We start from the raw sequence: 27,978 nt of genomic DNA on the forward strand, positions 1-27,978 counted from the left end.
TTTGCAAGTAACAAAATTTCTACCTTCATGGAAGTTAAGCAGATATATAAGCACTTCATATAAACTAATTGACATCAGTATTAGAATAAAAATTTGGCACCAATGGGTACAGACATCATGAGGATCTAATCTAGTTTAGAGATTAAAACATACACACAAACCCCCACATACACACAAACAAGACAGCAATAACATCTCTTAAGAATATGGTGTTTTAATCAGACTTTTGATGGAGCAAATGAAGAACTTAAGACTATTCCAACCAAAAGGAATAGTATGAATGAGGGGTCAGAGTCAAGAAAAAAATCGATCATATTCGAAGGAATGTATTATGCTTAGCTTTCTAAGCTAAGTATATTTTATCTTGAGAGAAATTGGGAGCCATTAAAGTATTAAGTAGAGGACTGAAGTTATCAGAATTATATTGTTGAGGAATTATTCTTATGGTAATATGGAAGACGGACTGAAAGGGAGCATCTGCTGATGCGTTCCCCATGCCCTAATAGTCGACTGAAACTATTCTCACAAGGATTATCAATGGCCTACATGTTGCTAACATAGTAGTTTATATTTCTTATCCCTTCCCTTGTTTGACTTCTCATGATCACTTAATACTTGCATAGTAATGGAAAGTAACCAGCAGGACGGAAAGGTTAAAAATTGATGTAAGATACAGAATAAAAATAGATAAAACCCCAAGTGATGCACACTGGGATGGATTCAGAACCCAGTTAGCAAGACTTATCTTTGATACAGTAGGAATGACAGTGTCATTGGAGACAAACAGTCTTAAAAAATGTAGATTTGATTTGAATCACTGTTTTGGAGAATGGCACTGGAATTTGACTATTGAACCATATATAGGTAAACCTAATTGGATTACCAGGTTGTACTGGACGATGAATTTGTAATGACACGGACCTTGGTTATCATGTCATTTCCTTCTCTAGATGTCAGCCAACAAGTTCGAGAGCCAATTCCTGATCATTGGAATTCATACCCCTTTCTGGTTTTGATGGATAAGGGCAAAGAAGGGAAGAAAAGGTAAGAGTTTGTTTTAGTGACGGAGGGTGACTGAAGTTTGGGCCATGGCTTCTAATAAAGTAAAGAAAGATTGATTAGAGTTAAATGGATAATTATTAATTGTCCAGATTAAGCATGTGTTTCACCCATGTCATTCTAGAATGTTTCAGGCCTCCTGGGCTGCCTGTTTTTGTTTTTGTTGGGCTAGCAGATTGTTGTTGTTGTTTTTTTTAAAGTGTTCCAGTGTCTTTAGTTTCCAAACTTCACCACAGCTATTGCTTTACACAGGTCTTTTTATCTATAAATGAAAACAGCTAAACCTATAATGGCATTTGAGTTTATAACTCAAAAGAAAACAAGCATACATGTAAAACATGAAATATAAAGCCAAAATATCATGATAATTTATTTTTAATTAATTGTCATTATTCATATAGCTCATATTCTTGTGAGGTAGATTTTCAAGAGAGGTGAAGTATCTTTAAATGGAATGTTTTCTTAAGTTTTTCTATAAATTAAGAAATAATGCAAATGTAACCATTCCTTGGGCAAATGTAACCAATCCTTAGGGCATGATCTCAAGGATTTTGAGATCTTTCAATGACAAAGAAGTGAGAAATCCAAATATCATAACTGCTTAATGTAAGTATGCCTCCATGTTATATATTTGTCTTCTTCACCCACTCCAAACTTCACAGCTCATTTCACACTACCCTATATACTGGAATAACATTCTGATTAATATTTACTCTTTTTGCTCCGTCTGAAGTCTTTTTTTTTTTTTCTTTTTTCTTCGCTCTTTCCAAAGCCCATCTGTTTAGTGGCAAACCCACTTGCTTTCAACTGCTCCTTTGTCTTTTTTTTTTGCCTTAGCAATTTCTCTAGCTGCTGATAAAAACTATCTCTATTGGAATTATGAACTCATTTGAGTGAGAATTCTAATGTATTTGACCTGTGTTTCCCTTCTGAAACATTTCCATATGAAAGCCGGAAACCCATAAATAATGTTAGGAGAAGTAGTATAATTGAGAATATTAAGCAAAGGAATCATTGTCTCAAATCAGTAGAGATTCACAGAACTCTGAGATGTACATTTCTGATTTACAACTTAGTGCTGAAAAATATATGAAGGCATCGCACTGAACATATATTAAATACTGCTTTTACGTACTTCAGCTAAAGACTAAGGATAGAAATTTCACTTTCCTTTTAATGACAACTTTAGAAGTATTTTAGAGGATAATTTTAAAAATCAATATTTACAATGTACCTTGTTGACATATATTTTGTGTTATAGATTTCAAAGTACTGAATTACAGTGTTTCCACTTTCTGTTTGAAATACGCTTTTTCTGTTAAAACCATGAAAAATTTATCATCATTTTGAGAACTGTCATTGTTTTCCTCAACATCACTTGTAAAAATTTAAAGATAGCAACTCTATCTTCCTCAACAGATAAATGCACACTCTCTTGAATACCAAAATAAAGGTGTCCATAGGTTTTATTTTTAAATGATAAAATTTCCAGGGCCATTTATTGTTGAGACATATCACTTTAGAAGACTGATGCTTCTTAATGATGACTTTGCGTTTGAATATAAGGTAGTAGTTTCATTTAAAAGTGATTATTATACTGTCCTGTGGTTTTGTGTTTATTACATAGTAGAAGTCTCATGTATACCCTGAAATTTCCATCTTGCAACTGTGTGGAATAAGATGTTTTCCTTTGTAATCGCCATACAATTGTGTTCTGAGGATGGCCAGATACAAAACATATTTAGTAATTCACAATAAATATAATACAGGTGCTCGCTTCCCTTTTTTCCTGTAGGCAGTTTGCAAAAAGGAGTCTTCAGTGACAGATCCCTCCTGTATAGAAATTGTTCTTTCTCTCTTCCGTGTTCGGATAGACTTTTCTGTTTCTGTGCTAGCACTTACCATTCTGTTTCTGGTATTAGGGGTATATGTGCATTTTTCTGCATTTTGAAGTATATTTTAAGAACTTGGAGTTAAGGGATATATTTGTTTTTGTATTTACATATGCTATAATACCTAACAGACTATCTTTGTACATCAGTACATATTTAATGAGGTAAATGCTTAAGAATACACTAAATATTCAGTTTTTAACAATTCTTACATTGGTTTAAGAATTTAACTTTAACATATTTTATGTTAAAGGTTTTTTTCATATAATAGTTGTAATATAGTAGTGTAGTACATTATCTTTCAAATGTAAAAGAGGTATAATTACTATAGAAAATATATGAATCACTATGGTAAGCATAATATAAAATCATATATTAAAATATATAACATATATAGGGCTTCCCTGGTGGCGCAGTGGTTAAGAATCCGCCTGCCAGTGCAGGGGACACGGGTTCGATCCCTGGTCCGGGAAGATCCCACATGCCACGGAGCAGCTAAGCCCGTGCGCCACAACTACTGAGCCTGCGCTCTAGAGCCCACGCTCCGCAATGAGAAGCTCGCGCACGCTCGCCACAACTAGAGAAAGTCCGCGTGCAGCAACAAAGACCCAACGCAGCCAAAAATAAATTAATTAATTTATATTAAAAATGTATATATAACATGTATAAAATAGTATATAAATTATATTTTTGGTTTAAGAATTATTTAGTGAACTATATAACTCATAGCTACTAAGAATTTTTCCATTAAAAGAACCATTTCACATTTCATAGGTCAAAGCTACCATTTATAGAATCATGCATTTAGCCTACAGCAAAATTGTGAAGGTCTCCCGATGAGAAATACTTAGATATAAGCTGTGAAATGAAAAGAAAACTGCACTCATTTTCCTTAGCCCATAACATGAGAGTTCAGAAAGAAAGAAGCACTTCCACGCAAGAATAAACTGTGAACTACATTGGGCCGTTGCAGGCTGTGCCAGGGCATTTGTAAGAGCAAGTACACAGCACCCCCCAACTCTTGGTGGCTAATTCAAAGGTGATTTAAATCAGCAGTGACTAATTGGCATTAACACTGTATCAGCAAAGTGAACTGCGAGGATAAACATCCTTGATTCTTCTGTGGCAAATGATTTCTGCATAACCACTAAGTATATAAAAGTCCTCATCATAGTAGTTGTTGCTCCAGAAATAAGTTAAAAGAAGCCATGATGTTTTTTTTTTTCTTGCCAAGAGTACTATGACTATCACAAGCTCTTCAGTTCACAAGACAGCCTGAGATCTGAGTTTTCAATTAAGAAAACTAGACATGGAAGCAAAGTAGGGGTTGCAACTTGCTTGAACTCTCAGTCAAGCATAGGAAACTAATAACCTTAGAGTATATAGATCATATTTAACTCAATTATTGAAGCTGAAAACATAGATCACTTTAAATTTCATGAATTCAAAACAATACTCCTAAGACTAGAAGCAACCCTTTAAGTTTGTAGCCACAGGTATCATCAGTGAAAACATTTGAAATTGTAGTTTTTATTTCAAAACAGTCATATTTATGCAGTTCCATATGATTCACCCTAAATATGTATTTAGGGTTTGTAGAATTTCAGCTGTAGCCATTCAAGTAAATGTGAAGAAAAATATCCCATTTTTTAAGCATACTGGTGTATGAAAATGTTATTAACAAAAATAAACCACAAATAAATGCACAAATGAAATACTGTAAATATTTGTTAGAGCTCTTCAATGAAGTAAGTGGGTTATATTTTAAAGTTGAATAATATAATCATAACTCTTGTCAGTAAAATGATGTCTGTGACTGTTACCCTTGATAAAGTTAGTCACTTTTTGTCTAATTCAATGTGGTGATTTCTAGGATATTCTTTGTTCATTCCTAAATATGAAAATCCACATCACTTAGTTACTCACAGGGGATCTATATGTCAATTTTTCAGAACTTTATTCCAAATGTTAATTAATTCTCAACATCAATTTACCTTCCCTTTGGAAGCTTTTGCTACTTATCACTTCTCAGAACCTTGCAATTTTTACTTGCTTCTTCCCTTTTTAAATGATCATTAATGTAGCTTAATACATTTTATTAGTAAATCCAAGAAAGAAAGAAAAGATGTAAAAAAGTAGTTGGTTCTCTGTGTATTCAGGAGTCTTATATAGTGCTTGAGTAATTTACTTGATAACAATCACTTAGTGCTTAACATATGCACTGCATATGTCTCTGCAAGTTGCTGATGATATAGGAGAGAAAGATTAAGTCCATTTCTCCGTGGATTGTGCGATACAATTAAAACAACAGCTAAAATTTTCCATTGTCACACTTACCAAAATATCCTTAGCCACATTGAGGAAAATTTGAAGTCCACTTAAAACAAAATAAAAAAATCAATAATATATTTTACCCATAGACAATTCCTATAAATAGATTAATTCACAAATGGAAATCATAGATATGCTCTAATAAGACAACACTGTTGGAATATAAAATATGACATTTTATATGATTTGATATTTATCAAATCTGAGGAAGAAAATTATATTCTACAGGTAGTTTTTAAACTTGCATTTTTAAGTTAATACTTTTAATGAATGTTAAATCTACCACAAGAGTAGATTTATGCCAGGAGTGTTTCTATATCTCTGTCACGAAGTGCATCTTAGTCTAGAAACTGAATGAATCAAAGATGCTCATGTGGCTCTAGAAACAGAATCAGGAGCTACTTTTGGTTTCCGGTTATTCAGTGGCTTCCTGTGGTAAACAGTATACAGCTTACTTCTCTGCAATCTGCAAAATCCCTACAGATGTTTACATATAAATTGCTTGCTTTCAGCTGAAAATCAAAATAATTCCAGTGGAGAAATATTACCATTTGTATTCAGGGAAAAGGATGGGCAGACCTCTAAATTGCAGAACTTTAATGCCAACTAAATATTTGGTAAACTAAGCAAAAGAGGAGCTGAAAATTAGTTTCAAACTCCTATGTAATAGATTTATATAATATTGATTGATAGTAAATATATGCAGTGGAAAACTTGCTAAAAATCTACCATGTGCCTAGAACAGTGCTCTTAACTTTCCAATCATTGCCAGCAGTTTTGAGCAAGAGAGAGGAAGTCTTAGTGTGTGTTAAATGTGCATTATCATAAGAAACATTGTTGTCGTCTTCATCACTATCATCATTCTCATTGTTATCCTTATTTTCATCATCAATGAAGTTCATTACCAAGCATTATTTTAAAAACCATAAGTGTATTATCTCAGATTTCACAAATGAGAAATTAGACTCATGTCCGTCAACTTACTTCAATGTGAGAGGAGTGTTTGAGCCTCAGGACAGAGTTCAAACCTCTTACCACCACTCTACCAGGCAGCATTGTATTGTAGAGATTTACCCCATCTCTAATTGCAAGTTTCAGAATGTTGAATTAGGAAGTGCATGGAGAAATGAATGCTAGAAGGTATCCTTACCTCAGCAAATTTTGCTTTTCACTGCCATAGGTACCTGGGGAATAAGCAGGAAGATAACTTGAAGTGTGTTAATTTACTTATTTTCTCATTGTGTATCAGTCCTCTCCATCCCAAGCTACATCAATTTCCATACATTCTAATATCCTACAGAAGTCCCATAGATTTCTCACTTGAACTGTAGTTGTTGTTATATCTTTATATTCAATATATGTGCCTTTTGCTTCTAAAACTTATCCAGGGTTGATTTGGGGAAAGAGAGTCAATAGTTTCTGATAATTCTCCGTCTTGGCAGAATTATGAGACTTTTAGACATTTTTAAATACTGAAAATAGTCCTCTGACCATCTCCACTATCCTGAAAGAATATTAAAATGTAAACTCACCAGATACATATTTATAGTTATATCCTACTACTCTCTTTCTTGTATAAACAATTTTTGTAAGTTTTAAAATATTTCTGTTAATAATAAATATAGCATTGATTTTGCTAAATAATAATAGAATATAACTTGAATAATTTATTGTAAATGTTTTTATGACAGTAAGTCCCCTATATACGAATAAGTTCCATTCCGAGAGCGTGTTTATAAGTCCAATTTTTTCGTAAATCCAACAAAGTTAGCCTGGGTACCCAACTAAAACGATCAGCTGTATACCACTGCTTTTATGCTTGCTTCCAGACATCCTGGGCCTGAAATAAAGACACAGTACGTTCCCTACATGCAAAACTTCAAGCTGCGAACTTTCAAAGATGCGAATGTGCGTTCGCATGTCCAATCACATGTTAGTTCACGTGTCTGGTGTACATTGTCATGTGCATGCATCCTCTACAAGTGGTTGTGCTTTTATGTACTATACAGTCCTGTATAGAGTACAGTAGTACAGTATGTTTTTTTCAAGTCCAGTATGTCTGGAAGCAAGTGTAAAAGCAGCGGTGACATAGCCGGTGCTGCTAAGAACTGCCAAGTATTAATGATAGAGCGAGGCGAAAAGATGATAGACATCGCTCATTCTTATAACATGAATTGTTCAACCATCGCATGATTCTAAAGAACAAGGACAAGATCATGGAGCATGTGAAGTCTGCTGTGCCGATGATGTCAACAATAATATTGAAGAAGCGTGGAAAAGTGATGGAGGAGGTAGAGAAACTTCTCAGTGTGTGGATGCAGGATCAGCATCAGCGTTGAGTCCCGCTCAGCTTAATGCTGATTCAAGGGAAAGCTAACAGCCTTTATGAAGACTTGAAGAAGAATCATGACGAAGAATCAGAGGGCACATCTTTTAATGCCAGCCATAGCTGGCTTCATTGGTTCAAGACTAGAGCCAACCTTCAAAATGTAAAAGTAAGTGGCGAGGCAGCGAGTGCAGATAGGGTAGCTGCCTGGAAATTTCCTGAAATGCTTCGAGAAATTATTGATGAAGGCACGTATTTACCCGACCAGGTTTTTAATGTGGATGAGACAGGAATGTACTGGAAGAGGATACCAGACTGAAGTTACACCAGTAAGGAGGAAAAGTTGATGCCAGGCTATAAAGCAGCAAAGGATAGGCTAACTCTGTTGTTTGGTGGCAATGCTTCTGGCAATATTAAGCTGAAGCCTCTCTTAGTTTATCATTCAGAGAACTCAAGAGCCCTTAAGCATAGCCAAGGGCTCCCTTCCTGTTGTGTGGAAGAGTAACCCCAAAGCCTGGGTTATACAGGCCATTTTCCAGGACTGGTTTTTCCACTACTTTATCCTGGAGGTAGAGAAATATTGCTTGGAGAAGGACATCCTATTCAACATTCTTTTGCTGCTCAACAGTGTTCTGGCTCACCCCCCAATCATGGACGACTTTCATCCCAATGTTAAAGTAGTGCATCTGCCACCAAATACTACGTTGTTCAGCTCATCCAACCTACGGACCAGGGAGTTATAGTGACATTCAAGAAATATTACTTACATCACACTTTTACACTTTTCTTCAGGCAGTAAAGGTGAGTGACGAATCAGGAGCAACCTTGTGACAACTTTGGAAGGACTGTAACATCTACAAGCCCATAAAAAACATTGACTTTCCTTGTTGTGTAGTTACGGCCATCACCATGAATGGAGTTTGGAAGAACTTTTGCCCTCAGTTTGTTCAGGATTTTCGTGGATTTGAGAAGGTGGATGAGGAGTCCAAAGAGATCTTCAGCAACTTAGTGACCCTCAGCGAGAAGCTGTAGCTAAATCTGCAAGAGGACTTCATTGATCTCCTTGTTGTACAACACAAGCTTACTAATGAAGACCTGATGGAATTGGAGGCCCGGAGAAAGGACAAAGAGAGACGAAGAAGAAGTAACCGAAGAACCGTAGAGATTCACAACGCAGGAACTGGCAAGGGGATTTTCTTTATTTGAAGAGGTACTGTTAATTTTTGAGGCACAGGACCTGAACGTAGAATTGTACACAAAGGTTGCAGCAGCCATTCAGAATGCAATCCAGTGCTACCATGTCGTCTATGATGAGAAAAAAAGACCAAGACCTACCACCTAGACATCACTGGATCGTTTTTTTAAGAGGGTAGATAGAATTGAATCCAGCAAGGAACCAGACCTGAGCCATCACATCAGGCATGAGTAAAATTGCAGCTTGCCCTCTGTCTCCTGTTGCTGACGATCCTTCAGCTCTACCATCTCCCACCTCCTCTGCCTCCTCCAGCCAGTAACTCTTCTTACCTGTTCACTCAATGCCAGATGAAAGATTAAAAATGTTTTATTTTTTGTTTGTTTTTTATGTATTATTTGTGTGTAAAGTATTCTAAACCTATTACAGTACAGTACTATATAACCAATTGTGTTAGTCGGGTACCTAGGCTAACTTTGTTGGGCTTACGAACACACTCTCAGAATGGGGCTCGTTTGTATGTAGGGAACTTACATTACTACTGTACTCTATACAGTAAAGTACAGAAAAGCACAACTACTTGTAGAGGATGCACCAATGTGACACTGTACGCCAGACACGTGAACACGTGAACTAACATGTGATTGGACATGTTCACATCTTCGAAAGTTGGCAACTTGAAAGTTCATACATAGGGTACTTACTGTATTTTGAACAAAAGCAGCTCTGTTTGTTAGAAGATTTTACTATACATATATCCTAAATGTGGATTAATGAAAATAATAGTATGTACCCTTTATTTTATACTCTTATATTTCTATTAATCTGATTTTAAATTTCCAAATTTTTTGAGAAGTAATACTTATATTAGTCATCTTGTTTTCATGAGGGAAAATTAAGTTTCTTTTATGACTATGCACAGCTATTATACATTTTGACTACTTAGAGATTCAGTAATTTAATGGAGATTTTATTCAATTTTAAAATACATAATTTGCAATAAATTTTATTAAATTTCCATAGATTATTTATATCATTAAACATTAACAAATATACAATTTGAAATTGACCCATTTCTACTCATAAAATTTAAAGACAGAGATAGAGAGACATATAATTTGAGAGACTTAGCTTCATTCCAGTCACGAATTTTGAGAAATTTATTGAATAGTTCCCATGTTTCTAATTAGAATCCATATGTTCAATAAACATCTATAGATATATCTTTTTAAAAACATGTTTCTGGAAATTATCTGGTTTTTCTGACTTTTTAAAATTGCATTAAGAAAACCCAGATAATATATAGAAATTATATGGATATTTTTACTACACTTATTTTGTAAAATGAATTATTAGCATTAATTTTTTTATTTCTTTATAATATGTTTCCCTGATATAATAAGCGATTGCAAGATATACTTAGTCAAGTAGATTAGAGATCCTTAGTAGATGCTATGTTGTCCTCTCCTTTTCTACTGCAATTAGGTATACAAGTATATAGAATTAGTAAACACTCAAAAAATTGATATATCTTTTCTGTTTCAACTGGACAAGAGAAATGAGGAAAAAATAAAATAAACTGTACTTTTACCTCAATAATCTAAGGTAAAATTATTAATAATAGGTAATCTAGGGTAAATTATTTTTAATTTTTTTCATTCATTTATGCATTTGTTCATTCAGTGGACCCTCTATGCCAGGCTCTCTGGAAGTTGTTGGTATATAATTATGATATCTATTATCAAGGATCATCCTGCATAACGGACAAGAAAAATGAGCAAACAAATATTTGTTTACATAATGAATCCTATAACACACATGAGTAAAGTAATATGCAACGCTTCAGCTTAGAGCATCCAGAAATGCTTTCCTGAAAGAAGGATCTTGAGCTAGACCTTGTGGATCAACGTGCATAGTGGATAGCATTGTAGAGTTAGGGCACAGCAAAACAACTGCCTGACAAATGTGTGTTAAAGAACTGTGATGTGTTTCAAAATATTAATATGTATAAGTAAAGCCTTGATGATATCAGGCAGAGAAGAAGTAATTTATCTTCTTTGTTCATCAAATGTTTACCACTCATGGGGAAGGAATAATAAGTGATTCTAGTGTTAGAAGAAACAGACGTTGTCATGGGGATAGTTGTTGCTTCTCAACAGTAGTTCATTTCTAGTACCCGAATTACAGTGAGTTAAAAATAGTCCATTTCGAGTCTTGGAGTATGTTCTCTTCCCACTCTGTTTGTATTAATTCTTCCAGAAGAATTGTTGTTATTTTGGCCATCAGGGATGATTCTGCCACTAGTACATGTCGCCAGAAGCAAATTGGAAAATTTCTACACAGAAAATTTTCAGCTATGTATTATTCAGTAGAAATAACACATTAGACATTAAATAGGCATTCACTGACAGAAGATGAGGTATTAGAGAGCGTACAACATTCACATTTTGATTGAGAAAATTAAAGTTATTGTATCTTTGAAGATCATATTTTTTAAAGTTTTTTTTCTTTATTTTAGATTAATCTTAATGGATATAAACTACAGTTAAAATCTTAATGGATATAAACTACAGTTAAAGTCCTTTCCTTGAGAAATGGTGTATAAACTAAACAATAAGACTTCCTTATGGTATTTGAGGTTGTCTTTTTGAAGCCTCACATTGTATTCTACATGTAGTGCTATGTCATGCAGAGTGATCTGACATCAAAAAGCCCCTGACCTCTAGTAGGTGAACCTTTGCCTTGCTTTCATGGCCTAAGAAAAGTTGAACTCATGTTGGGTTCTCAGAGACAAAAAAGAAATGGCGATGCTTTGTTCACTTCAGTTTGTTCTAATTCCAAGAGACTGAAAGCTTAGTTCTGAAAAACTAGATTTCCATTTTGCTAACACTCTAGGGATTTACTGGCCACTTACAAATGTAACATTAACATGACTAAATTTGTTTTCTTCTTTCTCACTACATATTTACCTTTTATGATTCTTTGAAATATGCTGAATCAATGATTATTTTTAATAATAGTTCTCATTCTTTAAACCTTAATCAATGTTATTATGGTCATTCCGTATAAGTTGCATCATATTCATACAATTTGATAAAATCACAAAGTGATTAATTATAAAATTTCCCATACATTTAAGATATTTTTGTCCTTGTGTTAAATTGATGAGGAACAAAGGAAATTTCATACTTGATAAGATATCGATACAAATACACTACATTCCAAATATGCTCTTTCTTTCAGTCACACACAGCACGTTATTAGTTTAAAAATAAAACTGATTACTCTTCTTTTGTATTCCCTTATGTAATAATGTAAGCAAGCAATGAATGTCAGCTTAATTGGAAGAGATGAGAGATGAACAGTAAGAATATGAAAATCACCTGTGGAGCTTGCTAAACTATGGAGTTCCATCTCCAAAGGTTCTGATGCAGAAGTCAGTCCTGAGAACCAGTGATGACTCTGACTAAATTGTGTGTGCCTACTCTTTGTGAAATTTAGCTATACAGGAGTGGACACGTTTTATTTTTTCTTCCACTAAAGGCAAATCTCACAAAATTATTTATGGCTACGGTCTGAAATAGTAAGTTAAAACACAAAGGAAATACAAGGGCATGGCATGTGGTTCTGTTTACTTCAGACATATCCAAGGAGCACAGAATAAATATCATTTGATCTATTGACGTATTTAAAATGACCAAAATCAATCCAAGGAATGAATCCTTACCAATTTTAAAGTACATTAGGAAAATATCTGAAAAGGTATTCTTTTAAATGTCATTAAAGCATTCACATTCTTAATCCTTAATTGTGAAAATCCTCTTAATTAGTGAATCCTTAACTAATCATTTTGCAATGTGAACGTCATTAAAGAGCTTTCTGTTCAATACATGTGGCTATTAATCCCTGCTTCCTTTTAAATAGGAAGCTATGTGATATACTCTTCTCATATCTTAACTTACTCTTTGTGTAAGTTAAGTTGAGTCACTTAACTTACACAAAGGCCCTGGATGTTTACTTTTTTATCAATTTATAGTGAAGCTTAGTAACATGCTAAAGCCATGCACATTCAGGGCATAAGAAAAGAACATGATCCCAGATGTTTCTTATATCTCTTTTTTTTTTCTTTTTTTTTCCTTTAGTAATGTTCTCTTCCATCTATCCATGAAAATTTTTTTTTGCTTTCTCTAGTAACACCAATTTGGGCAAATAATAATAAAAACAATAATGATAAGATAATGTGCACGGCAATGAGATTGAGTGCCCATTACTGTGTAAAGTGATGAGCAATAAATGTTTTTGAGATGGAGGTGTTATTGCTTGTTTGCTTTATTTTGTTTGGAGTTGGGGAAAGATTCATAATAAAATTGATTCATAATTCAATTTTCTTTTAGTGAGCATTCATTACATTCGCATGCTAGTACCTCAGGCACTAGAAAGTCTAATATGTCAGCGGTATATGAATAAACTTCATACTTTGTACATAAATTACAAAAATTGTTATGGATATACTGCCCTTTATTTAGAAGTTTTAGCTTTTATAGCAAGTCAGCAAGTAAGTCAGAAATAGTCTGTTTTCCAGTGAGTAGATAAATAGGAACCTGAAGTGAGGGAATTTTACAGTAGGAAAAAATTAAAAGGTATAGTTTTACCCAAAATGTATGTCAAATTATAGATAATTTGAACATTTATGGTAAGCCCGGCTTGATCATGTAACTTTGTAGGTGGAAAATGTATGCACAGGTTTGAATATATTTTTATCAATGATGAAAGTCACTGTATATGAATGTCCTCATAGTCTAAAGACTATGCAAAGTCTTCACTAAGGAAGTAACTATAAATGAGTTTAGAATAATTTCTTAGGAATTCGTGAGGTGGGACCATAATAAGAAAAATGTTAAGCTTAAAATACAGAGGACTTAATTTCACAAAAATGATACAGTGGTGAATTAGCTTTGATGAAGAAGATAAACTGATGAAGATAGAACTCTTCCAGGTATAAATTTTGTCAACAAAGTGTTTTTCCAGGAGACATGTTTCCTTATAGAATAGCCACTTAGGCCATGACCCAGGTATATTAGCTTATCTTCTTTTATCTCATCACTCCATAAACCAGGTTGAAACAAAATATGGCTTATATATGTTCATACTAAAGCAGAAGTTATCCACTAAGCTTTGCAGACCTGTTTATACTAATGCATAATTTGGATTCAAATGGATTATTTATATTTTTTTAGTATTTTTAAATCTTTGTGTTAAATGGAATTGACTACAAATTATCTGTTGGTTTTGATGTGAAGGCAATTAGAATACTGTGCAGATGCAGCTAATCTTGGAACAATACACTTCCTGGAAATGGGTTCAACGATAGAATAACTATCTTTAAAAAAAAAAATGCAGCTTTTGTCAAGCATTCAACACCAAGGTACCACAGGAAAACTAATACGCTCATGTATTATAAAATTACACTCAAAAAATAATATGTTAAAAATAAACTTCATTTATGAAGCATTAAAATCTTAATTTGAATATGGCACTTGGTCATATAGATTTTTCCTTATGTAAAAAATGCATACCAATGACAGTTTTAATAATGTTGCATCATCCAATTTTCTTAACATAAGACGGCTGAAAAGTTTAATTTGGGAAAACCAATACAGAATGTTCAATGTTTTAATTTATATTGCTTTATAATATTAATTTTTATGAGGGAAAACAAAATGCAAAAGAAAAAAAAGGACACACTAATGCCAGACCAATTGAATAAGTGAGAGAGATCTGCTGTACAGAGTACTGCCTGGAGAGAACAATACGATATTGTATACCTAGAAATTTGCTAACAGAGTAGGTCTTATGTTAAGTGTTCTTATCACAGATAATAATAATAACAACAACAACAACGACAACAAAGAGGGCAGGAGGAAATTTTTGGAGATGATGGATAGGTTATGGCATAGACTGTGGTGATGGTTTCACAGTGTATACTTATTGCTAAACTCATCAAGTTGTAGGCAATAAATATGTACACCTTTTTGTACAGCAATCAGACCTCAATAAAATGGTTTAAAAAAAGAAACAAATTTAAAAAAATTTTTTTAAAAAGACATCCATTTCAGGATTTCCCTACTTTTACTGCTTATATTTTTTCATATGTGTTTCCAAATACATATTTCATGGAAACTGCAATGCGTATCCTCTCAATTTGTTAATATTTGTTTTAAGTTAAGGAGATATTTACCTAAATTCTCATTTTCAAAGTATGTTCCACTTTGGAATAAACTAATCCTGTTTGCCTGACTAGATCTACATTTTGTGAAATCTGAGGCTAATTTCAATCTTTAAAGTTCTGAACTTACCATCTATACTACCTATGTAACAAAATAGAAAAAGAGTACTGTTATTTCTGTGTTTATTTTTTAGAAAAGCAAGTAGCATTAAGTGAACAGGTTTCAAATTTGTCTTATTTCATTTAAAAAAAAAGCTAAAATTGCAACTGCTAACATTTGTAAATTTGTGTGTAATTTCTTATATTTCTCTTAATGGCAATAATTATTTTTTAAACCCAAATGGTTTATTGATTTGAAAAAGAAAACTAAAATGTTAAAGTTCTAGAAAATGGTTACATAGATATTTTCTATGTTATTTTTGTTTTACTTTCAGGAAATATTTCAGAATGAAATTTAAAAGTATAGTAAATTATATTAGAGCAATAAAGGGGTAAATCTTTAATGCTCAAATGCATTATCAAAAATATGAATTACTATGCTGTACACCTGAAACTAATTTTGTATGTTAATTATAACTAAAAGAAAAAGAAAATGCTATGAACATAGGGGTGCATGTATCTTTTTGGACTCGTGTTTTGTCTGGATATATGCCCAGGAACACTCACCTCTTGTAATGCTCCCTGGAACCACTGGGATCCACACAAGGAAATCTGACCACCAACATCTCCAAAGAATTAGAAACCTGTTTGTTTTTATTGCTGAATAACAAATCACCACAAGTTTAGTGGCTTCTAACAACACTCATTTATTATCTTCTAGTTTTATAGGTCAGAATCTGGGTGAGGGTGTCTAGGTTCTCTGCTCAGGGTCTTACCAAGCTGCAATCAAGGTGTTGGCTGGGGCTGTGGTTCTCACATGGAGCTCAGGGACTTCTTTCAAGCTCATGGATTGTTTGCAGAATTCATCTCCTTGTGGTTGTGGGAATGAGGTCATCTTTTCTTTTTTCTTCTTCTTTTTAAAAAAATTTCTTGAACTATCCACAATAGCCAATACATGGTAACAACCTAAATGTCCATTGACAGATAAATGGATAAAGAAGATGTGGCATACATACGCAGTGGAATACTACTCAGCCATAAAAAAGAATATAATAATGCCATTTGCAGCAACATGGATAGAACTAGAGATTGTCATACTAAGTGGAGTAGGTCAGACAGAGGAAGACAAATACCCTATGATATCACTTATATGTGGAATCTAAAATATGACACAAGTGAACCTATCTATGAAACACAAAAAGACTCATGGACATAGAGAACAGACTTGTGGTTGCCAAGGGGGAGGGGGTGGAGGAGGGATGGAGTAGGAGGTTGTGGTTAGCAGATGTAAGCTTTTACATGCAGAATGGATGGACAACAAGGTCAGACTGTATAGCACAGGGAACTATATTCAATATCCTATGATAAAACATAATGGAAAAGAATACAAAAAAGAATGTATATATATGTATAACTGAATCACTTTGCTATACAGCAGAAATTAACACAAAATTGTAAATCAGCTATACTTCAATTTAAAAAATCAACAATAAATTTAAAAAATAAAATAATAAAAAAGAAAAAGAAGACTGGCTCAAGATGGCAGAGTAGAAGGACGTGCGCTCACTCCCTCTTGCGAGAGCACCAGAATCACAACTAACTGCTGAACAATCATCGACAGGAGGACACTGGAACTCACCAAAAAAGATACCCCACATCCAAAGACAAAGGAGAAGCCTCAATGAGATGGTAGGAGGAGCACAATCACAATAAAATCAAATCCCATAACCACTGGGTGGGTGACTCACAAACTGGAGAACACTTATACCACATAAGTCCACCTAGTGGAGTGAAGGTTCTGAGACCCATGTCCGGCTTCCCAACCTGGAGGTCTGGCAATGGGAGGAGGAATTCCCAGATAATCAGACTTTGAAGCCTAGCGGGATTTGATTGCAGGACTTTGACAGGACTGGGGGAAAGAGAGACTCCACTCTTGAAGGACACATACAAAGTAGTGTGCACATCAGGATGCAGCGGAAGGAGCAGGACCCCATAGGAGACTGAACCAGACATACCTGCTAGTGTTGGAGGGTCTCCTGCAGAGGCAGGGGGTGGCTGTGGCTTACTGTGGGGTCAGGGACACTGGCAGCAGAAGTTCTGGGAAGTACTCCTTGGTGTGAGCCCTCCCAGAGTCTGCCATTAGCCACACCAAAGAGCCTGCAGGCTCCAGTGCTGGGTCTCCTCAGGCCAAACAACCACCAGGGAGGGAACTCAGCCCAACCCATCAGCAGAGAAGCCCATTAAAGTTTTACTGAGCTCTGACCACCAGAGCAACACCCAGCTCTACCCACCACCAGTCCCTTCTATGAGGAAGATTGCACAAGCCTCTTAGATAGCCTTATCCACCAGAGGGCAGACAGCAGAAGCAAGAAGAACTACAATCCTGCAGCCTGTGGAACGAAAACCACGTTCACAGAAAGATAGACAAAATGAAAAGGCAGAGGACTATGTACCAGATGAAGGAACAAGATAAAACCCCAGAAAAGCAACTAAATGAAGTGGAGATAGGCAACCTTCCAGAAAAAGAATTCAGAATAATGATAGTGAAGATGATCCAGGACCTCAGAAAAAAATAGAAGCAGAGATCTAGAAGATGCAAGAAATGTTTAACAAAGACCTAGAAGAATTAAAGAACAAATAAACAGAGATGAAAAAGAAAAAGAAAATGCATTTTCCTTATTCAGCTCACACACACTTCTGTAAATCTGAAGATAATGTTGTAACAGTTGGTGAACTATTTGCCCTTGATCTATCTAATCAGTGATGAGAGCTTCTAGAACAGAAGGAAAGTTATATAATCACAATCCATAAAAATAAAGCCACTGGCAGTTGGAAACAAATGTATTGAGCACTTGCTGTGTGACAGGCAAGAGACACTGCATGGGAAAACCACCCCTGTTCGGCAGCTCCAGCTTAAGATTGGTGCCTTAGGCCTGCCCCCTCCTCTTCTCCCTCCTCAACACATTTCCTCCACAAAATAGATAAGAATAGGGGCAAGGAATCTGGAAATAGAGCTGGAAGGGAAGGGGCAAATTCCTGTCACTGCTGCTAATGGGACTTCATAATAAGAAACATTATGGGGCTTCCCTGGTGACGCAGTGGTTGAGAGTCCACCTGCCGATGCAGGGGACGCGGGTTCGTGCCCCAGTCTGGGGCGATCCCACATGCTGCAGAGCGGCTGGGCCCATGAGCCATGGCCACTGAGCCTGCGTGTCCGGAGCCTGTGCTCCGCAATGGGAGAGGCCACGGCAGTGAGAGGCCTGCATACCAAAAGGAAAAGAAAGAAAAAAAGAGAATATGTATATAACTTGAATATGAAAAAAGACATTCTTTCTGTCAATTACAACATTACAAATTAACATATATCAATGATCTATGTTTAAAAATATATAACAGGTGGCAGTAATTCATTTTTCTTGCTCTGATCCAGTTTTTCTTAAACCCAGTTGCATAGTACAATCACCTGAGAATTTAAAAAAATACTTTGGCTTGGATCCTACCATCAAACTAATTAAATTTGTGTATCTGGGAGTGGGGCTTGGGGTGAAGATATGTTTTAAAGCTACCTGGATGATATAAATATGCACTGTTTTGCAAAAACAAAAAAAAATACATAGGAGAGGTAAAGATAGAGGGGTGGGCATTTGTACTATAATGGATGCTTCCTGGAACTCGATTTTTCTCTCAGCTCTGGCAAAAGCTGTCTTTCAAAAATGAAGTTAAGATGCCGTGTCTCAGTTTTTACCATACATACAAAATTTATATTGAACTTTACTACAAATTAAAAAATGAGTGATTTTGTAAAGTATCCAGAGTAAAAATATGCATAGATTCTAAGTAAACATAGGCTATCTTTAAAACAAACTCAAGAAATAAAAGTAAAACTTTAGGGCTTCCCTGGTGGCGCAGTGGTTGAGAGTCTGCCTGCCGATGCAGGGGACACGGGTTCGTGCCCTGGTCCAGGAAGATCCCACATGCCGCAGAGCGACTGGGCCCGTGAGCCATGGCCCTGAGCCTGTGTGTCCGGAGCCTGTGCTCCACAACGGGAGAGGCCACAACAGTGAGAGGCCCGCGTACCGCAAAATAAATAAATAAAATAAATAAATAAATAAATAAATAAATAGAACTTTAACCTCCTACTGAAATATATAAAAGATATCCATGGCAGAATTCAGATAGCAACCCATTCCCTCACCTATAAATATATCTAATAGACATCATTATATTGAAATTGTGGCTTTTCAGTTCATATACTGCATAAGTTCCTTTCTGGAAAAAAATGTTGGTCAGACATATGTGTTTCATTTTGTTTTTGTTTTTAATAGCACAATGATCCTTTCATTGGAATATTGATTTATAAATTAAATTTTCAATCACTTAAAAGTCAAGGCAGAATTATATTATTTTTCCACTGACTATCAAACATGTTTTTCTTTTAAACTTTGTGGAAATAATAAAACAAAGTACAACTTTTTTCAAATAAGTCTGCTTTAGAATTTAGGCAAATAGACTACTCATATTTTAAGACACATTTCTATTATGTATGTGTTGACATGTGACTACCATATTAGGATTCTGGTTGGATTCACTAGATTTTCACGCAAATGAATTCTTTGAAAAACTGTCCATTTGTATTCAATTGTCTGAAATAGATATCCGTTTGGTCTAAAATTTCCACTTGATGTTTGAGTGAACCTACGTATTAGTTTAGACATTCAACCTGTCTAAAGTTGTTTGCGTAATAACACTTATAATTTGAACAATAGAAATAAATGATTAGACTTGGGTCAGGACCTTAAAGTACTTTCACCATTTAATAAAGGAACTTAATAGGCCAAAAGTAATGCCTTTTTTGTAATTCTTACCAGCTTAATTCTACCCCTGTGTTTTTTATTTTTTTTCTGTATAACTCAGAAATCTGAACCCTTTCAATATCTGAAGAGGTGTTCCTAGAGTAAATAAAGTGCACAGTTCAAATCCATTGTGTTTGATGCTCACTGTGCCACAGAACATTTAACTGTAGGATCCCAAGAAGCTGATATATGAAACCTCTTAAGAAATGCAGAGACATTTTTTTGCTACACATAGTTTATTCTTTAACGGTAATTACCTTTTATCTTTAATAAAATCGAATTTTGTAATTTGATTTTTTTCTTTAAACACTATTAAGTCTTTCCTAGATATATTATCACTTGATTTCAAGTAAATAAGAACAAACTGTTTTTTTATTTGTGAAGGTCATCAGTGTAATATGTATCTAGATATGTAAATATCCAGGTGCAGCTATATTAGATAGCATCCAGAAATATTTAGATACTTGCATCTGTAAGTAGGAAATAAAAGGTGTTGAATTGGTCTCTCAAATACTATGAGTGGTCTTTTTATCAGAGGTAAAATTTTCCCAAAGAGTCTACAGTCCTTGCTAAAATTCTCATCCAAACACATTTCAGTCTTCCTTCAATTTGTAGGAGAACCACATAGCTAAGAAGTACTTTATTATTTTATCAGGTCTTTTTCTATATAAAATATGTAGTTGTTTTTAGCAAGCCTTTTGACCTTGATAACCCTATCGATTATATGTTCAAATGCAAAAAGTCTGTTTTTCCCCCTCTGATATTTTGAAATGATTTTAACTAGTTTTCAGTTTTCTATAGTAATACATCTTACTTCTTTGAGAGTTATTGTTATTTTAGTAAAATGATAGATTTGAATGGAAAAATATCATGTTTAGTGTTTTATCAATCAAATTTATAATTGTTCATATGCAACCATTGTCAGTTTTTTATATCAGAGATGAACTTGTTAATTCAATTTATTAGGAAACAGGACTTTTTTTGTTTTGTTTCTATTTTAAAACATTTTAAAAGCATTCCACTGATCTGATATTTGATTAAAATTTATGACAGTAGACTGTAATAAACTGTACTATAGTAAGCTGTGGGGGTTTTGTAGTGAATTGAGAACTTTTCCAGTGTCTCTCATGGTTACTATTGTATTTGAATATTCAACTTTTTATGAGTGATTAATTATAATTAACTTTCAAATTCACATAGTCATTCAGCATATATTCCTTATATGTCTAGTGTGCATCAGACACCCTTAATCACAACTACAAAAAGCAATGACAGATTCCCTTCACTCACAGAGCTTAGACTTTAGAGGATGAGTCTGACAATAAACAAACTAATAAATCTAGAGTATTAGATAGTGAAAAGTTTCATAAAGAAAAGAAAAGAGAGCAAAGGAAATAGAAAGTGATAGGGAGTGCTCTTTTATATTGGGGGTATATTTGAAATGGGACCTGCATAATATAAGAGAGAAGCCATGAAACTGTTTTAGGCAAGAACCTGCAAGCAGAGGGAACAGCATGGTTAAAGCCTCTGAGGTGAGAACAGTTCTGTTCATTTATGTTTTTGAATGCCATTGATTTCTTTCTAGATTCAAAGGAAGTTCTGCTTCTAATTTAAAGTATGGCCTCTCAAGCATCTCAGGACTGTCAGTGCCCCAGTTACTCATTTGAAGCCATACACACTACTTTGTACTCATTTTAGTCTCACTGAACTCACCTACAGTATAAATCCATTGGAATTCTGTGTTCCTGGGGAATTACAAATGTTGTACACAAATAGGGTGACAAGGAACAACAGAAGACACCCATATTGCATGTATCTTCTCTGTCTACATCTATACTTCATTGCGAATTAGACTTCCACATTTAAAAAAGAAGTTAGAGGTAATATTATTGAGAAAATCAAACAGTGACAACACCATATTAAACCAAACATGCAGTTCTTTTGAGCACAGGCCCTGTGTGACTCACAGGTCACATGTCAGGAAGCCATGTCTGGATCAAGGTGGTAGTGTGTTCTCATGGGAAAGCCCAGTTTCATGTAAAGCAAAGCAATGGATGTAAGGTTCAAGGAAAACATTGTGTGTAGAGTATAGAAGTCTGTTTTTTCCTAGAATAGTTTCCAAAGGACTTGATTGTAACATTTAAGAGATAGAGGGAGGAAGGAAAAGAGTTCACATAGGGTTGTAGGAAACTGATAAAATAAAATAAGAGGTCTTAATATTTGAGAAGTAAGGATGAATGGAGTCATTGCTGATGTAAAGTTTTCAATGAAACGCTGATACCAAGTTCAGGAATAGTCACAAAGCAATTCCCCATATTTGCATGGGGAGTGTCTGGGAAGGTAGACATTGAGTGGAGTCATTACAGTCTAGGGAGATGATTCATTTGTTTAGATTTCCACAATGGAGGCTTCTGGGCATATGTTTCAACATTCAGAGAATTGTGTAACCCCTGGTAGAGATAGATTACAAGAAGGGCTTCTAGAGCTGGTGGAGTCAGGAGCAGAAAGCAATTCGGGTCTCGTCAGGAATTTCTTAAAGGAACTCTTCAAAGGTTAGCTTTTCCCAAAACAAAGCTGAGATCACAGTCTTCTTCTAAATTTTAACATAATATCCACTTGGTGTTTTACCTTTTGAAACCGGTATATCTACTCTGGCAGGGCTTAAAAAAATGAGAATGACTGAACTTTGTTCCACATTAAGGAACAATCTTGACAGTCTTAGTATGGGAAGGAATCTCAGCATTTTCTAAGTTACCAATGGTGTTCATAACACTTTAAGTACAAAGAAGAAAATGTAAATATCCTGGAATCTCCATGATTTGTCTGAATAAATAGTAATCGACTTTTATTATACGTTCATAAAACTATCAGCTTTATGTAAAGATAATAGGGAGAGATAAGTTTTTACTCACTGCTATTATATTATTGGGGTAAATTTTAGTAATTTTGTCTGAGCTAATGTTTGCTACCACTAGTTATTTCTAGGTTCCTTAAAGTTTGTGATAAAGAGTTGAAAGAAATACCCGAGTGTTCATTTTACATTCTTCTATCCAACCTAATAGGTAAACCTAGATGCATGTTTCCTGTAGAAAAGGATAGTACCTAATTTATTAACATCTCATTTGATTGTTCTGAGGGTAATGAGTGCATATTTACTTATTCAGTATAGATTTATAATTCCATAACCATAATACATCACAGTTAAAGATAAATTATATTTTACCTCTAGGTATTTTAATATTATCTGTTTATGATTTGTGTTCTGTGTTATTTTAGGAAAATATTGCATATTTTTTGTTTGAGTGTTTTGCTTTGTTTGGCTTTTTAAAAAGTCTATGCATTACTAAGGACAAATGTTAGAAAACTGGATTCTTTGAGGATGAGTATAGCTCAAACTAAATTGCTCAGAACTCAGAATATATGACATGTGACCTCCAGAAAGAAAGCAATATGTGAATACTTAAAAAAAAAAAAAAAAAGACCAGGGAAATAGAGGGATAAATGAAGAAAAGTAGAATGCATACAAGCCATATAAATCAAATATGTCATTTCTGTTAAAGGAGTTTTATATATGTCAAAGGCAAAAATATAAAAAATTAAAAAATAAAAAGTAAAAAAAAATAAACAGAAAATAACTAGAAATTGAGAATTAATATTAAAAATGTGACCCATGGGGCTTCCCCGGTGGCGCAGTGCTTGAGAGTCTGCCTGCGGATGCAGGGGACACGGGTTCGTGCCCCGGTCTGGGAGGATCCCACATGCCGCGGAGCGGCTGGGCCCATGAGCCATGGCCACTGAACCTGCGCATCCAGAGCTTGTGCTCCGCAACAGGAGAGGCCACAACAGTGAGAGGCCCGCGTACTGCCAAAAAAAGAAAAAAAAAAATGTGACCCATGATGTAAAAGGTAAAATATAAAGGAGAATTGTGTGAGTCAGAAAAAAAGTTTAGAGAAATATATTGCAAATATTTGGAGAGGTAGTTAAAAAATTTAGTAAAATATGAGGGAACTGTTATTTATGCTTTTTCTTAGTGACAAAAAAGGAAACCAAGAAAAGCATTCTAAGAAGAAGAAAAATTACCTATGAATAAGTTGTGGAAGGCAGAGCTAAGGGTAATACTAATGAATAGATTGAGACCATAAAAATGATCAACTGCTCTCAATTTTATGGGCATGAACGCTCAGTTCTGAATATAGCATGTAATACTCCTCGTACTACTACTAGCAGCTGCATTAGAATGCTGTGAGAAAGACAGTATTTAATTAAATTTTGCTTAAGCAATAGGCTTTTATTTGTCTGGGGCTGGCTTCACAATTTAGTGAAGTCATCTAGGACCCAGACCCTTTTCAGATTTAGTTAGTGTGCCAGTGGTGACTCCCCCAGTGGTGTCAAGAGGGCCACAGTGGTGCCTGGCATTGTCTTCACATGGCCATTGTCCAAAAGCTGGAAGAATAGCATAAAGATTTGGGTCCTTATGCTCTTCGTTCTCTTTTCATTAGGAGGAGCAATATTTCTTAGAATTCCAAAGATAATTCTTTTATATTCCAGTAGCCAAACTAGATTATATGCACAATCCTAAATGAATCTATAGCGAAAATGTGATGAAAATCCACAAGAGGCTAAGACTGATTCCAGTGCTTCCCCTGAGGTTTGATTAGTAAGGGGAAAATGTAGGATAAAGTGAGAATGACTGTTGGTACATAGATGTTTCTGTTCTAGTAGTAAATTTTGATTGAAGGTTTTCTACTTACTAGACAAGCTGTATATGTTTCATCTTCTGATTGTGTTATGTAGTTCACACAGTTTTATTCCTGGTTATCTAGGAGCAAATAAAGCTGTAAGATCAAGTAACTTGCCTACGATAGCATAGTTAACAAAATGATGCAGATCTGTACAAATTCTCTTTATCTTTCAAGTCTCTAAATAGAATACAAAAACTATAAAACATAAAACTATGTATCATATTGAAATATAATTCATATTTTTAATAAAATATTATATATTATATAATGTAAGAAGGGTATGCAGTTATGAATTATGATATAAAAAGAGAAGTTTAACTCATTCTGTAGGTATCTGCTAACACTGATTATATTCCCTCAAAGGCCTCGCTGTCTAGAGGGAAGTTGAATACCAAGATCCAGAGGCCATTAGTGAGTATGTGTGTTTGTGTGTGTGTACTCGTGCACTAGTATATATCTATTTTAAGACAGAGAAAGTCTGATTTTGCTTAAATATTATGAGAGAAATATAATAATGTTAAACTTAAAAATATGTATATAGAGTAAAGAAGTATTTGAATCAAAGAGAGGTATTAGGTTTAAAGCTCACCCTTGGGCAAAATAAAGGATTTCAGCATTATGTTTGTTGTGTGACACAGATTGCAAAGAAGTAATTAAAAGTGTTCTTTTCATCCCCTCTATTCCATTAAGGTATAAACCTGTGTTACCTAAAGAACTCTAATCACAATCTTGAGTTTTAGGGAAGGAAGTAGAAGAAAGTTCCTAATATACTTAGCATTTTTCCCCTTGTTAATTCAAACTATTCAATGAAAATTCAAGATAAATACAGAGTTATCCTATGTTCAGCAGAAGCAGAGCACTAATTTCTTAATAGCAACAGTTTTTTTTTTTTTTTCTCTTCCCATATTTCATAAATGACATTCCAGGTGAAGGAGGGCCCTATTGCTTAGTCTCATTTCCTGATGATCAACAAGGGATAGAACCCAGAGCAGAAGAAGAGAGATTAGGCTTGGAAAAGAGGAAAGGTCCTCATTTATGAAACTTTAAAGAAGAAAGAAGTGTGTAGGCTGTAGGTGATTCAAATAAGTAGGTGTTATATAAATGACCCAAAGATGGCCTTTGTATATTGGCCCCTAGATTGATTGTTTCTTCACAGCAGGCTGAGACCCATTCATTATTAGCACAAAATCCTGCTGGTGCTAAACTGAAATTTTTATACATCCAATTATTTTAAACCTAGCCCAAATCAGCTATTTCGCCATCTTCAGTCTGCTTGCTTTGCCCACCCCATGAAACTGGGCTTACCATCTGCTAGCCATGGACATTTTAAAATCTGGCACCATGAAGACCTCAAGTTGCTGCTGCCCTTCCAAGCTCTCTAAGCCAGAGACTCTCTGTCATGCTGATGATCAACATCACCTAGACATGTAACCCCCTTTTCAATACCTTTCTCCCTTTCTGGACGTTGCCCTCATGCCCCCATAGCCTCTGGAGAGTGTCATGCTGTGAGAGACTTCCTCACATCCTCACATGTCAGAGTCTCACAGATCAAGCTTGTGTGTGCCACTGTAAGTTCTTGGTCATATATTAAAAAAAAAAAAATTTCAGCCCCCAATCCCTCGAACCCCCTGTAGTAGGACGACAACTGACAGATTATCTGCTATAGCTGCACTTAAGTGCATTTGCAGAGAAAAGTGGAAGGGCATGAAAAAAGTGATAAAATTTTAGGATAGCTTGACTGTGGAGAAGGAGATGAGGGTGTGATAATTTCAGGTATTTTGAAGGTTGATCGACTAATAATGGGAACAGTGAATTTATAATAGCACAATTTTCACAGTTTTGCATTTCTGTTTCTGTTGTTTTTCTTTTGTACTGTTTAGCAGCTTTGGTGGCAAATAAAAGATGGAAATTTGTGTTGATACAGTGTTTGGTACTTGTGTTAATGGTGAAATGAAGAGTGGAAGGAGTCAATATGTTGAAAGTGTAAAAATCTGTAGTGAACGTCTGTGAGATCTGGTCTATAGAAAAGCAAGTGAAGATAGAATAATAGATTGGAGCAAAGGATAAAGTAAGCTTCTAGAGCAGGGCTGTACAGTCAAACTTTCTGTAAAGATGGAAATGTTCTATAATTTGGGTGTCCAATATGGTATACACTAATTACTGAACACTTGAAATGTAGGTAGGGTAACAAAGGAACTGAATCTTTTTTTTTCATGTTTTTTACTGTGGTAAAAAACACATAAAATGTACTATCCTTACCAGTTTTTGTTCAATAGTGTTAAATATATTTATATTGTTGTAGAGCTGATCTCCAGAACCTGTTCATCTTGCAGAACTGAAATTCTGTATGTATTAAACAATAACTCCCCTTTGTCCCTTCCCTCCGGCCCCTGGAAGTACTATTGTACTTTCTATATCTATTAGTTTGACTACTTTAGATACCTCATATGAGTGGAGTCATACGGTATTTGTCCTTTTGTAACTAGCTTACTTCACCAAGCATCATGTCCTTAAGAATGTCCTTAATTGTAATATGTGACAGGATTTCCTTCTTTGTTAAGGTTGCATGGTGTTCCATTGTATGGATATATCACATTTTGTTTATCAATTTATCTGTCAATGGACATTTGGGTTGCTTCCACCTCTTGGCTATTGTGTAAATAATGCTACTATAAACGTGTGCAAGTAACACTTCGAGATCCTGCTCTCAGTTCTTTTGGATATACACCCAGAAGTGGGATTGCCAGATTATATGAGTAATTCTATTTTTAACTTTAATTATTCTTACTGTTATTTTAATATTTTAACTGTTTTTACTGTTTACTATAAATGTCCGATTTTACAGTCCCACTAAATCCCAGTGCACATACCGATTTCTCCACATCTCTGCCAAAATTTATTATTATTTATTTATTTATTTTATTATTATTTTTTTTGTGGTACGTGGGCCTCTCACTGTTGTGGCCTCTCCCGTTGCGGAGCACAGGCTCCGGACGCGCAGGCTCAGGGGCCATGGCTCAGGGACCCAGCTGCTCCGCGGCATGTGGGATCTTCCCAGACCGGGTCATGAACCCATGTTCCCTGCATTGGCAGGCGGACTCTCAACCACTGCGCCACCAGGGAAGCCCTCTTTTTTTTTTTTAATAGTAGCCATACATTCATAATGAATGTGAGGTGATATCTCACTGTGATTTTGATTTTCATTTCTCTCATAATTAGTGATGTTGAGCATCTCTTCATATGCTTGTTAGCCGTTTA

The sequence above is a fragment of the Hyperoodon ampullatus genome (assembly GCF_949752795.1).
Source record: "Hyperoodon ampullatus genome assembly, chromosome: 13".
Lineage (NCBI taxonomy): Eukaryota > Metazoa > Chordata > Mammalia > Artiodactyla > Ziphiidae > Hyperoodon > Hyperoodon ampullatus.